This window comes from Marmota flaviventris, chromosome 8 (assembly GCF_047511675.1).
Source record: "Marmota flaviventris isolate mMarFla1 chromosome 8, mMarFla1.hap1, whole genome shotgun sequence".
Lineage (NCBI taxonomy): Eukaryota > Metazoa > Chordata > Mammalia > Rodentia > Sciuridae > Marmota > Marmota flaviventris.
Window position 1 is genome coordinate 131,492,339 of NC_092505.1, and position 14,291 is coordinate 131,506,629.

At 39.1% G+C, this 14,291-nt stretch overlaps 1 protein-coding gene across 1 annotated transcript in view; it reads right to left on the minus strand.

Moving 5' to 3' along the window:
* Positions 1-7,234, minus strand: part of LOC114091369 (collagen alpha-4(VI) chain-like) — a 103,710-nt gene extending 96,476 nt beyond the window's left edge. The window contains exon 1 of the mRNA XM_027933853.2: positions 7,220-7,234. The gene's annotated coding sequence lies outside the window, so the exon portion shown is untranslated. The remainder of the gene's footprint in view (positions 1-7,219) is intronic.
* Between the last annotated feature and the right edge of the window lie 7,057 nt (positions 7,235-14,291).

The window sequence follows — 14,291 nt, forward strand, 5'->3', positions numbered from 1 at the left end:
GCTCTGCCAACCCTGCACAAGGCTCACACACCTACACGGCAGTACATTATTTCTTTTTTATGATGGAAATATAAATGATTGAATAAGCTACTGAATGATTTAATCCAAGGAAAAAAGAATACTCAAACTCAATTTCTGTATGGTCTATAAACTCCATCATCACATTTCATGAGCCTGGCTACCTTTCTAGGGCATGTTCATTCAGGAATGAACACTAAGAAGATCAGCCTTCTCCAATAACCTTGGGCAGGCCAGGTCACTCTTGTCACCCCTCTACTTTCTGTCACCAGAAATTTTAGAAAGTGCAGGTCATAGGATGAGGAAGGATAAAGCCAGGTTGTGTAATGTGTGGTAATGTCCACCATCCTTTATTTCCTGTATATTCTTCAAGAAGATTTCTCCAAATGTAAATCAAAACTACATTAAGATTTCATCTCACTCAAGTCAGAATGGCAATTATCAGGAATATGAATAATAATAAATGCTATGCTATCCAGACTCAGAAAATCAAATTAGTACAATCACTTTGGAAAGCAAATTAGTATAACCACTTTAAAAAGCAGTGTAGAGAGCCCTCAAAAAACTAGGGATGGAACCACCATGTGACCTAGCTATCCCATTCCTTAATATTTTCACAAAAGATCTAAAATCAGCATGCTACAGCAAGATAGTCACCTCCATGTTTATAGCAGTACAATTCACAAGAGCCAAACAATGAAATCAACTCAGATGCCCATCAACAGATAAATGGATCAAGAAAATGTGGTATATATGCACAATGGAGTTTTACTTAGTCATAAAAAGGAATGAAGTAAGGCACTTGTCAGTAAATTGATGAAAATGGAAAAACATGCTAAGTGAAATAATTCAGTCCCAGAAAATCAAGGGTCAAATGTTTTCTCTCATATGTGGGATCTAAAGCAAAATTAAGGGAAAGAAGGCAGTGAGGGAAGGAATCTGATATCATAAAGATAAAGAGAAGATCAGTGGGGTAGAAGTAAGAGAAGGAAAGAAAGGGAAGAAGGAAGGGATAAGGAAAGAACTATGGAATGAATATAACAGAGTCATGTTGTATACATATATAAATGTACCAAAGGGAACATCTCTTTGAGGTGGAGGCAGGAGGATCACAAGTTCAAAGCCAGCCTCAGCAAAAGCGAGGCACTAAGCAATTCAGTGAGACCCTGTCTCTAAATAAAAATACAAAATAGGGCTGGGGATGTGGCTTAATGGTCAAGTGCCCCTGAGTTCAATCCCTGGTACATAGAAATAGAAATAAATAATAAATAGCCAGGCATAGAGATGCACACCTGTAATCCCAGTGATTTGGAAGGCTGAGGCAGGAAGACTGTAAGTTTGAGACCAGCCTCAGCAATTTAGCAAGGCCCTCAGCAACTCAGCAAGAGTCTGTTTCAAAAATAATAATAATAATAATAATAATAATAACAACTAGGGCTGAGGATATAGCTAGGTAAAACACCACTGGGTTCAATCCCAAGTACCCAAAAAATAAATAAATAAAGGTGTGAAAGGAAGACCAGTAAAAGAGAGAGAAAAGAGAGGGAGGAGAATGGAGATTGAAATCAAATTATGTATATGTATAATTATGTCAAAAGGAGCCCAGATACTATGTATATAAATATAATGCTCTAAATAAAAATTTAAAAAGAAGGGCTGGGGTTGTGGCTCAGCAGTAGAGTGCTTACCTAGCATATGTGAAGCCCTGGGTTTGATCCTCAGCACCACATATATATAAATAAATTAAATTAAGGTATTGTGTCCAACTACAACTAAAAAATAAATAATTTTTAAAAAAGAATTTAAAAAAATTTTTAAAGATGAATATTTTTCCAGAAACTGGAGTGAGATTACAGTGTGGTAAAATGAAAATGACAAAGAACTTGATTTTAAATTTTCTGGCTCAGTGTCAGCCCTGCCACATTTCTATTATGTGGTTTCTTATAGAGTTTCTTGAACTCTCTAAGCCTCAGCTCTGCCTGCCACAAAATAGAGGTAATGATACTTAGCCAGCAACACAGGGCAGAGTTACTGTGAGCACAGCATGAGCTAATGGAGGAGGAAGGATTTTGTAAAAAGCCACATAATTGGAGGTGTCACCACTGCCTTTGTCAAGTAAAATCTACAAAACAAAAATCCCAAAAATGTAGTCCTTTCTCACTGACAGAACAAAACCTCAGCTTTTTGTAAACTATTTTTATTAGTTGTTGATGAAATTTTTTACTTCATTTATTTTTTTATTTATTTATTGTAGTGCTGAAAATCGAACCCAGTACCTCACATATGCTAGGTAAGCACTCTGCCACTGAGCCACAACCCCAGCCCCTTCCTCAGCTTTTTTTTATTCCAAGAGAAATGTTTTGCTTGATCAAAGAGCTGACCACATTTTTTGCTCCAGTACAAATGAGTGAGATTCTGAGTTATAGCAGACTTTTGACAGCAGTGAGAGAGCTTCCCTATGTCGAAGGATCCAGGTGCCAGGTGGGACACCAAGCTGGTAGGCAGTGTAGTCACTCAGGTGAAATAAGGTCTTTAAATTAGCTGTGATTGTTGAAATGAACCTTTAATTTTATCTCCAGAATCTCAGCATAAAGCACCATTGACCTACTCTTTACATCATTTTTTAGGACTTATATAATGTTCAATAATTTCTTAAAAGACAAATTTTAAAAAACACTAAATACAACAACACAAGCCTTTTTGCCCCTAAAGAAGATTTTTTTAAAAAATATTTCTTTATAGACTGCAAGATGGATTGGCTAGGCTACAAAATTTTGAGAAGGTCCCATAGTTAGAAGATAGGTTCTGCCAAGTTCATTCAGATCTTACAGATTCTGAAAACATCACTATTCTCTCCTTCTCCCTAGATGCAGCACATCACTCCTCGGCTCCAATACTTGTGCACATGTGCATACTCTGTCTCACACACACACACACACACACACACACACACACACACGGCACCTCTGTTCATCTTTAGAAATCCCACTCACACATCACCTCCCTTATGCAAGCCTGGTGGCAAATCACTCCTTTGTGTTCTTCCTCTGAATCATACACACTTATTTCAATGAGTAACTGGTATTTGTGAAGACTCTGTCTTCCTAACTTTTATTACGCAGTGCCTGAAACAGTTATCTCTTCATTCTTCACACCCCTTTTTTTTTTTCTTCCTTAACTTCTCTCAATACAGTCATTTATTTACATACCAAAAACCATGGAGTTATCATTACTCCTTTCTCATACACACCCTATGTCCACATGTCAGGAATCTTGTGGGCTCTACCTTCAAAGAGACTTACCCAGAAACTAACAATCTCTCATCACTTCTACTGCAAACATCCCAGCCAAGCTACCATGATCCTTCTTGCCTAATGACTGCAAAATCTCCATGGATCTCCTCCTGTTCCACCTTCTGTCCTTGAAGTCTATTCTCAACGTACATCCCGGGAAATGCTTTTAAAATCTAAGTCACTCCGCTCAAAGACTTCCAATGGATTCCTGTTTTACCCAGAGGAAAAGACAACTTAGCCTACAAGATGCTAAGTGACTTGGCCCCCAGTTTTCTCTCTGACTTGTCTCTCACAGATCATTTTGGCCTATTGGCTGTTGTTCAGACAAGCTGGACACACCTCCTACATTGGGGTCTTTGCACTTGCAGTTTCCTCTACCTGGAATCTCTTCCCCATAACTCCACAACCAAGTCCCTCTCCTCCTTTCAGGTCTTTGTTCAAATGGCACCCTTATAGTAAGGTTCACCCTGAGCACTCTGTCCAAAATTGCTACCCACCTTCATTCTCCCAATATACCTCACCCCGCTTACTCTGCTCTGCTTTTCCTTTCTCCCTACCACCTTCTAATGTTCTCTACAATATTCATCATGATTATTATTAATGATCCATGCTCATGCCCTCACCTCTAGCTAGAATACACACATCAAAATGAATCCTTTTGTTTTCCACAAAGTATCTCCAGGGATTAGCACATCATAGGTGCTCAACAAATAGCTGTCAAATAAATTTGTTTGTTGGAGAAAAATAGAAAAACTTCCTTTTCTTAAAGTATTCTTTTTTATTTTTTTTTTTAGTTGTTGATAGACCTTAATTTTACTTATTTATACATGGTGCTAAGAATCAAACTCAGTGCCTCACACATGCCATAAGTGCACTACCACTGAGCCACAGCCCCAGCCCCTTAAAATATTCTAAGCAAAGGTTTAGAGGTTCTTTGGGGAGGATCCATTTACCCTAGACCATTATTTTGGTTAAGCAGAGGAATCAAATCCTATTGAGTTCTCTTTTACACTTTAATTATAATTATACTTTTAATTTGTGTATAAAAAATATAATCAGAAGGCTGGGCACAGTGGCACATGCCTGTAATTCCATCTGCTCAGGAGGCTGAGGCAGGAGGATCACAAGCTCAAAGCCAGCCTCAGCTAAAGCTTAGTGGTGGAATGCCCCTGAATTGTAGCTCAGTGGTAGAGCACTCGCCTGGCACATATGAGGTCTGGATTCAATCCTCAGCACCACATAAAAATAAATAAATAAAAATAAAGATATTGTGTCTGCCTACAACTAAAAAAAAACAAAATTAAAAAATATATATACATATAATCAGAACAAATAGCACAAAACACTTGGTGGATCTGTGAAACTAGTAAGCTAGAGTACAGGCAGAGTATTTTAAGGGGACTTGGTTTAAGACCACAAAGAAATCTAAAGTGGATTCAGTCTGTGACTGTAACCCATGTCCAAGGAGGCAAGATGTGGCTGTAATGATGAATCTTCTAAAATGGCCATAAACATTCATTTAGGTAGTGAGTTGTTGTTCAAACATAAGCCACAAGATTAACTTGGAATGTCTGGGAAAACAATTTCCTGTGTGATCTTTTTAAAGGAAGTTACAATTTGGAGCTCTGAATATTTAAGGTCAAAATATCAGACTGATTTCATCATTTCACTTCTCATGTCCCTGTAATGTGCCATCTTTGCTGTTTCTGCAAAATGTTGACAGGGCTCAATTACTCTTGGCCAGTAGTAAAATAAATACTTCCATAGGGTTTTCCAGAAAATTCATTCCTGAGAGTCCAAAATTACCAGATAGAACTCTATGAGGGCAGACTGCTTCCAAAGGTCACTGGGCTACATATTCAGAGCCTAAAATTTTTAAAAGGGCCCTTCTGTAGTTTGGGCTTATTTCTTAGCCTCTAAAGATCAATACAAAATAGAAGAAAAGAGTAATAACTTTTTCTCCTATGGAGTCTATAGATAAGTAACATCCAATATTTTATTCTTTTGCCCCACCTCTGTTTGTTCAATGAATTTAAATGTAAACAAATCTACCCTGACCACCTAAAAATTATACATAAAATCTAAGTCTAGCCAGGCACAGTGATACACACATGCAATCTCAGCAACTCAAGAGGCTGAGGCAGGAGGAGCACAAGTTCAAGGCCAGCCTGGACAACTTAGCAAGACCTTGACTCAAAATATTAAAAAAAAAAAAAAAAAAAAAAAAGGAGTGAGGAGGTAGCTCAGTGGTAGAGCACCCCTGGGTTCAATCTCTAGTGCCACACCAAAAACAAATCCAATTCTGATCAATTTCACATTAACTTTTTTCTTTTTTCAAATATACATTTTTATTTGTAGATGGATACAATACCTTTATTATGCTTATTTAGTTTTTTTATGTGGTGCTAGGGATGGAATCCAGTGTCTCATGCATGCTAGGCAAGCACTCTACCACTGAGCCACAATCCCAGTCCTCACATTAACTTTTCTTAAAGTTCTTTATAAAAATATCATTTTCTGGGGGCTGGGGATATAGTTCAGTTGGTAGAGTGTGTGCCTCACATGCATAGGCTCTGGGTTCAAGCCCCAGTACTACCACACACACACACACACACACACACACACACACATACAAAAATATATATATATACACACACACACATATAAAATTTTCTTCAATGCTAGTAAATTATAAATATGCTGAAATGTTGAGAGAGAAGTATACTAGTGTGTATCATTTATTTTAAAACCATTAAAAGTCAGACATGGGAGGCTGAGACAGAAAGGCTAATTTGAGCCAATGAATTCAAGACCAACCCAGGCAACATAGTGAGACTCCATCTCAAGAGAAAAATGCATTGAAAAATAAAATGGATTGTACATAGATAGAGTGCTGATAAAACACCTCCATGAAAGTGCTAATGGTAGAATCCGAATGGTGAATATTATCTGTGAACTCTAATTTGCTGCACATTTGAATTTTTTTTTTTTTTTTTTTTTTTTTTTTTTTTTTAGTGCTGGGGATTGAACCTAGGCCCTTGTACATATTAGGCAAGCATTCTACTACTGGGCTACCCCCCAACTCTTTTTGAGAAAGGATCTCATTAAGTTGCTCAATCCAACCTCAAACTTCCTCCTCTACCTTCCAAATAGCTGAGATTTCAGCCAAGTGACATTTGAACTTTTCATACAAAACTTAAATTATCATTTAACTTATTTATCAAAAATGTATACAGCTGTCAAGTAGAAAGGGAAGCTATAGGCAAATCACACAAATCCTTGTAAGCTCAACAGAAGAAAACCACTTCTACTTTTAACTCAAATTGCCCCCATTACTCTTGGGAATGCTCTGAAAAGGAGAGTCATTTTTTTATCTGGGTCTTATGTCTCCACTAAGCCTGTTCATTCATTAAGTTTTCAATGCTTTTTTCTTCCCTTGGCCTTACCATTCTAACACTCATCTCCAATTTTTTGAATCTCCCAAAGCTTTGTTTCAATGAAATAATTCATGAAATATGATTGAATCCCCATAAGTTGAGTTCCCCTTTCCACCTTAATGGTAAATTCTGAGTTCATCTCAAAATATTTAATTTCTTCTTGTTCAGCAGAAGTTCAGAGAGTTTCAGATCCCTTTTTACCACAATTTTCATTTTAGGGGTAAAAAGTCACTCTCTTTCTCTTGTGTATCTAACAGACATTCTTTTAGGTTCTTTTCTCTGTGTCTTTATCCCTGTCTCAGTTTCTGTGTCTCTCATTTCTCTTTCTCATATGTATACTTAGACTTCCACGTCTCTGTCTCTCTCATTAGGTTAATGAAAAATATGAAATGCATTTGTAAAAATAAATAGAAACAAACTAAAGAGTGCCCATCCATAAAACTATCCCTAAGAAAAGAAAATTCCTCCTACCTGGCAAAACCTTCGAGGCTGGTCCTTTCAATTTTTCCTTCTGGTCTTCATCACTTAAGAAGCTGTTTGAGCTTTGGGAATTCCCTAGAGTACAGGAAGGCTCAAGGGCACCATGACAAATCAGCTTTTCTAGCATTTAATACTCTCTTGGGGCCATGGAAGGGGGGCAAGGGGAGGAGAAAAGGATGTGTTTATGGTGACTGACAACATTGCTTGCACTCGTCCATGCTTTATTGCCATTAAATAAAAATGCTCATTCACTCTGTAAACACCAGTCTTAAAAACGAATACAAAAACATAAACCAGGAAGAACATTCTCAAAAAAATCATAATAATGAAGTAACATAAATGAAACCAGCCTTTTCAATTTTAATTAAAATTCCCAAGAATTAAAATTCATCACAATTATCCCTATCCCTATTTCAATATTTTGTGGTTGTTTCAATATTTGGTTGTTGTTGTAGTTTTGTTTTCCTTTGTTTTATTTATTTATTTTTTTAAATGTGGTGCTGAGGATCGAACCCAGGGCCTTAAATGTGCTAGGCAAGCGCTCTACCACTGAGCCACAACCCCAGCCCCTCAATATTTTGTTTTTCATTTCATACAGTTTCTAAACTGTATTTTCTCAAGAGCAGGTACTGGGTATCATTCATCTTCTAGTCACTCAAGTCCCCCAGATATCCCATAGCAAAGAGACTTACATATATTGGGTTTCAACACAACATGTACAATGGGTGGATGGATGGATGGATGCCTACAGAGATAAATTAATGCTGGGCTCAGTGGTGCACACCTGTAATCCCAGTGGCTTGTGAGGCTGAGGCAGGAGGATCACATGAAATAAAAAATAGGGCTGGGGATATGACTCAGTGGTTGAGTACCCCTGGTGGTACCCCTACCACCACCAAAATAAGAGATAAATTAATGAATTACACAAGGGCAAACACTCCCTGTGTGCATAACATTTACTTAGGCAAAAGTCAGTATTCATCTTGGATGCTCTAAACTGGACCATATGCATCAGATTAGCAATCAGGATGTAGTTCAAAAGAAATATATTAGTATTAACATGTGTGTATGCATGAGTTAAGATAACAAGAAACCTAACAATAATTTTGTTTAGAAAAAGAGAATTGTTTCTCTCTCACATCATTCAATTTAAGGTGGGTATTCCCAGTCACCTGGAGGCTTTCCTTAGCACAGTCATTCAGGGACCCGCTAATACAGACATGCATACCCAACCCAGGGCATCTAAGATTCCTACAACTATCAACAGGGCAGCCAGTGGAAGTTAAGCCCAGGGACATCCTCCTAAGCAAGGAAGGGCTGAAGTTGTCACATCACTTCTGCTCACATTCTGTTAATCAGAGTTTTGTCACTAGCCATACCAGCTGCAAGGAGCACTTGAGATTGGGTTTCCAGTTAGTCAGTCATATGCTCAGCTCATTTCTGTTACCATAGTAGGAGCTTGGTTCATGCACAGTGGGGGGCAATTTAGACTCTTTCCCTGGAGTAGTGCAACCTCAGGAACTCCAGGTGGCCCCCCAGGCTGGGTTCAAGGCCTGTATGGAGTGCAGGATTCTCCAGAAGTAAAGACTGTGTCTGTGCAGTGATTGGGACCACTGGGGCCTCCTGTTTACTTTTTCCCTTTGGAGAGGTCTGTCCTGGTTCCAAACTGATCTTGACTTGGGGAGATGCGGTGGTAGGGGCAAGGTGCTTCGTTCCCTTCTCTGTGTGGCCATGTTGAGTTGCTGTGCTGTATGGGATTTCTGCCACTCCAGCTACCATCACCACCTCATTTTGCATACATGTTTATTACTTCAGGGTTGGAGGGTTCATATTTGGAATGCAGTGTTGTTTCATTTCTGGCATAAATACTTGAGGAAATGAGGTCAAATAAAGTTTCCCAAAATAAATTATCACTAGAAAGACATTCTATTATTAACAGAGTTGGATTCATGCTTCCCATATTTTCCAGGCTTGTTAAATTTGACAGAAAAATCTAAGGAGCCTCCTACACAGAAGATAACCCCAAAATGATAGGGTAGGGCTGGAGATGTAGCTCAGTTGGTAGAGTGTTTGCCTCACATACACAAAGCCCTGGGTTCAATCCCCAGCACCATGAGATATGTAGATATAGATGTAGATATAGATATAGATAAAGCTAGTTCATTCTTTATCAATTGTTCCTTAATTATTGATGATGTTAAAGCAGCCTAGAGATCCCACCCAGAAGACCCTTACCATAATTAAGAAAAAAACCCCACCATATTTGTAACATAAGTTCCTCTTCTTGTCAGAAAGCTTTTTACACAGGATATCAGCTACCAGCAAAATCTTCTGCAGAGGGCATTGTGGTTTGTAGCTTCCTCTTCGTCTGTAAATGCCAAGTTTGCCGTGGGGGAAAAAAGAAATTACTTTTATATAGACTTATGTAAAGTCTAAAAAAAAATGTAAAACACCACCACCACCACCACCACTGGGTATAAAGTTGAAAGAATTTCCAGATTCTTGGTCCAGAGAATATTTTAGGCAGTAGCCTTCTGAACCCTGCAGTCAATAAAACTGGGTGTCCAACCTTTTCTGTCCTACATCCATGTGGAGATAACAGGGGCAAAATTTTTATGCTGCTTGGAAGTAGAGTCACTCCTCATAGAGTCAAAAAACATAACTGCTTACCAAATGTTCTGATTCCTTCTGGGAAATAAGTTATCATGCACAAAATTCTTCAGCAAAAAGTTCTGCTCAGGGAGCCACGATCTCCCCTCTATTTCACTCCCCTACAACATTCCCTTCCTCTAGCCTCCCTTTTATTCTTCCAGGGCTCTCAGGAGTAGTGTGGATCCCAAGGTGACTTCAGGATCAAGGTCTTGACCTCTCCAGCACTGACCCTGGTTAAGTAGCGGAGTCCTCACTTCCACAAGTACTTCAGAGCATTCACCACTTTTCTCTGTCTCCTCTCCTGCTCTTCCAACCACGTTTCCAGTCTCTGCATGCTATTCTCTCAGGGAGAAGCCTGCCATTTTCTGTAAAGTCTAAAAGTTTTGTTTCCTCCAAATGCTGACCCTGAGATAAGAACTAGGGCATCAGTGGTGTATCTGAAAAGGGACCCAAGGAAACAGGGAAAGCAGACCCGAAGAAGCAAAAGTCAAAACGTGTGCCTTATGGTGTATGCTACCTCTGTAGGCAACTAGGGTTCAATCCTGCTAGAAATCATCTGAGAAACTGTAGAAAGACCCTCAGAATCATCCCAGTGAGAGACACTGCTACCCCTTAGTGGTCGAGGATTGCCTCCCGGGTGGGGGTAAATCCCTGGCACTTCTAAACTGCCCTGTGAGCCCGCTAAGTAAGTTCCTTTTCAGTAGGGAAAGATCTCAGGCTGAGAGGCTGGATGATTGGACTCTTGGGAAGTGAGGCTGTGGGCAAGCTCTGGAACTGGCGGGGGTGGGGGGAGTGAACTTGGGGGTCCTGTGCGCATGCTCAGAAAAGTACCCACTCATGCTCTTCTCAGAACCTCCCATAGCCTGTGCTACTGGGTGTGGAACCAAACTTCTTAGATCAGAGTCTATGACTCCTTTTCCTTCGTTCTTGCAAACATTTATGTCAAAATTCATTAGTGGCCTCATTAAGGTATACTGGCCTTATTTCATTCAAAGAGGCTTCCCTTAATAGGGTGTGAAATGCTCTAGAAGTGATATCTCCTTTACGATGATTGGCACATGGTGGGGGATCTCAACCAATATTTGTACAGTGACTAAATGAACAAAGAATCACCTCCAGAAGACCTCCAACTCCACAATCTCTCTAGTGTGAGGTCCACTTCAGTCAACAAGTTAATCTAACTTTGTTAAATGGCAAGTGTGACCTTGATGGTCTTATCAAATAGACTTTATCACCTCTAGCCAAATTGTGTGCAGCACAGATTTACACCTTACATCACTTCTTGATATTTAGACTAAAAAAGCCATGCATTGTATCAGGGAAGACCGTGATGGAGTGCACATCTGAGGAGTAGAAGATGAATTTTCTCTTCTGAAGCTGTTTTTTCTTTTAAAAAAAGAAAGAAAGAAAAGAAAAACTTTCATTAATTAACAAAAGGACATGAGAAAACTTGTTTTCTAAAATCATATACCATCAGAAACTTCAACTGTTAGAAATCATATTTAGTGAGAATGAAACACCTCAATCTTGCCTGGAGGATCCAAGTCATTTTAACACATAGAAACAGCCTCAATTTCCACCCCAGGTGGAGAACTTCAGATAAGGATTTTGCACATGGCATTCCACATTTATCTTAACTTTGTAGTTTCCAAGGAAACAGGACCCTGTGTTCTCATCTCAACCCAGGCCTGATATCAATCCCTTTGTACACAGCCGGGCTTTGAGCTGGCACACACTGCTTTTAAAAGAGTCTATGACTCCTGAGGTTTTGTTTGGCACACAAATTTTATCTAAACCTCACTCTTCACTAAATATGACAAGCCTGCATCTTCCTTTGTCTGGCGGGGTGCCCACAATCTCTCTAGTGTGAGGTCCCCTTCAGTCAACAAGTTAATCTAACTTTGTTGAATGGCAAGTGTGTACTTGATGGTCTTAATCAAATGGACTTTTATCACCTCTAGCCAAATTGTGTGCAGCACAGATTATTTATAGGAAGGTTGCTAGGCATTGCCATGAAAAGCACTTAAAGATAGACACCAAAGGCTGGGCAGGTAAACTTCAGGAAGGAGCTAAGTCAGAATTAAAAACAAAACAAAAAACTGGTGGCTTTTAAGAAATAATGAGCTTTTGAGGAGAGCAAATTTATGTAGCAGACCTGAACATACAGTAGAAAATAAGGGAGCAACCATGACCAGATGAGTCATTTACTCTTTGCCTGCCTTGAGTGGCAACTCTACTGGAATGGAAACCTCCACCCTAGGCTCCACTGAGAGCTGCTTCACAGAATTCATCTACACATCACAACTGGCCCAAGATTTGTCATGTGACCCAAGCTCAGCCAATCAGAGTCTTGCCTTAGGGTTTCCCCCGCCCCCAACATTTCTGGTTATGAAACTTTATAGATGTGTGCTGAAGTTTCCTATTTCAGTGGTTTCACTGGGACGGCCTAACCCAAAATACAGAAGAAAGTAGAGATGACATCCTGAAGACATTCAATTACTTGAATCCTGCTCTTTCCACTTTTTTTTTTTTAATTTCACTTTTGTTATTTTGTTTCTGTTTTTGTTGGAGGAGTGTTATTTGTGAGAGTGGATACATTACCTCATCTGCTTAAGCTAATTCAATTTAAATTTTGGTCACTCATAATCCAGAATCATCACTATGACTTTTGCATAGGTACAATTTCACAGTCTCTCCGGGGTCCCACATTTTGCTTTTTACTTGGTGTTTATTCCATCTTTAAAGATGCAAGCCTGCACTTCTTTTGTCAGACCAGAGACACCATGTAATTAAACAGCTTTTCCTATTTCCTTTTACTGCCAGGAATCCTAAAGCCAAAAACAATACCCAGCTGCAAAAATATTTGTATATCCATAGAATTTAGCTCTGGAAAGAACCTTGGAGATTATATCTAGTCAAACCCCCTTATTCTCCAAATGGTGATGCGATTTGCCCAAGGAATACATAAGCAATTGGCCATTTTCTTGGTTAACTGGTCACATCTACTCACTTTTATCCCTTTATATTCTCTCTCTTCTTGCCTTGAATAAGAGCATCTTCATTCTCATCTTCACTGATGGGAGGGCTGAGAATAGCAGATGAAGAAATGATGATCTTGGGGAAGGAAGAAAGGAAATAAATGGGCAGAGATAATGTGATTTAACCAAGGAATTAATATTATTCAACCTATCAAAGCCTGGAAGTTTATACATGAGTTCAGATATTTCAAAAGGGGAAGTGATTATTAAGGCTAGAAAGAGAAGATTTGGTGCTAAACTCAAGAGTTCCTAAGATTTGGTTACAGTTATAATACTCTATGACTTAAAGATCTATTAAAGTCATACCTAATAGAATGAATTAGGCAATGCTAGTCAAACGTTTGTAACTGCATGTGTTTAATCAAAACCGTGTCAAAACCAGACTGTGACACAATCTCAGAGGCAAGCCACCACATCTCACAAGTCCTTCATGGGTGTAAAAGACAAAATAGGGAATGATGCAATAAATGTAGTCTGTGATTCAGAATCTCTCTTTAGGGTCTTTGGGAAATAGGTTACCAGCAGCCATGAAGAAAAGGGATAAGCATTTCCTTCCTCTCCCCAGGTGAGGATGGTACCGGGATCATCCTGGTCCACCTCAGTGGGACCATATCCACCAGAGTGAGACTTGACAGCCCCATTGTGTTTGTGACCTTTATGAAGAACTGCTCACTCAACTTTTCTAGAACTCCCACTTCTCAAGCTGTTCCTAGACAGTTTAACTCTGGTTCCCTTGAGGGGTTCCCCAGTTTTTGCCTCAGCTTTCTCCTTGGACCTATACTTTGTGAAAGCATCCTTTTCAGATTGTTAACAATCATAATTCTCATATGAATAGATAATAAACACATGTCAAAGTTTGATTTAACCCAATGCAGGGAAGAGCATCTCTACGAGGATATGAGAAACCTGGTTTATATGGTCAGCAGAAGAATCTGACCAAAGTTAAAATGCTAAGCCAGGTACGAAACTGATTAATTTCCTACAAGGCAACAATACCTTAATCTTTGGGGTTATCTTCTCTACTGGACAAAAAAAAAAAAAAAGTTCCTTTTTCAGTTTAATGCAACTTAATCTTAACTTTTTAGAGCTGTAAAACAAATGAGCTCTAATCAATTGTGAATAGTAAGTCACAGAAAATTACATTCCCTAAGAGTCAGAATGCCCTAAGGCAGGCTTATTAGAAAGCACTCTAGCATGGCATTAAAATGTCAGGCAATCACCTTTTTACTTCACTCCCAAATTTTACATAATTTGGCTTAACAGCTTTTTTTTTTTCCAAACCTCAAATCTCTGCTCTTCCCTCAGAGGATACTGCTTGGGTAAACCCAGAAACATCCCATATCCTTGCCACTGGGGAATATCCACAAGGTTTT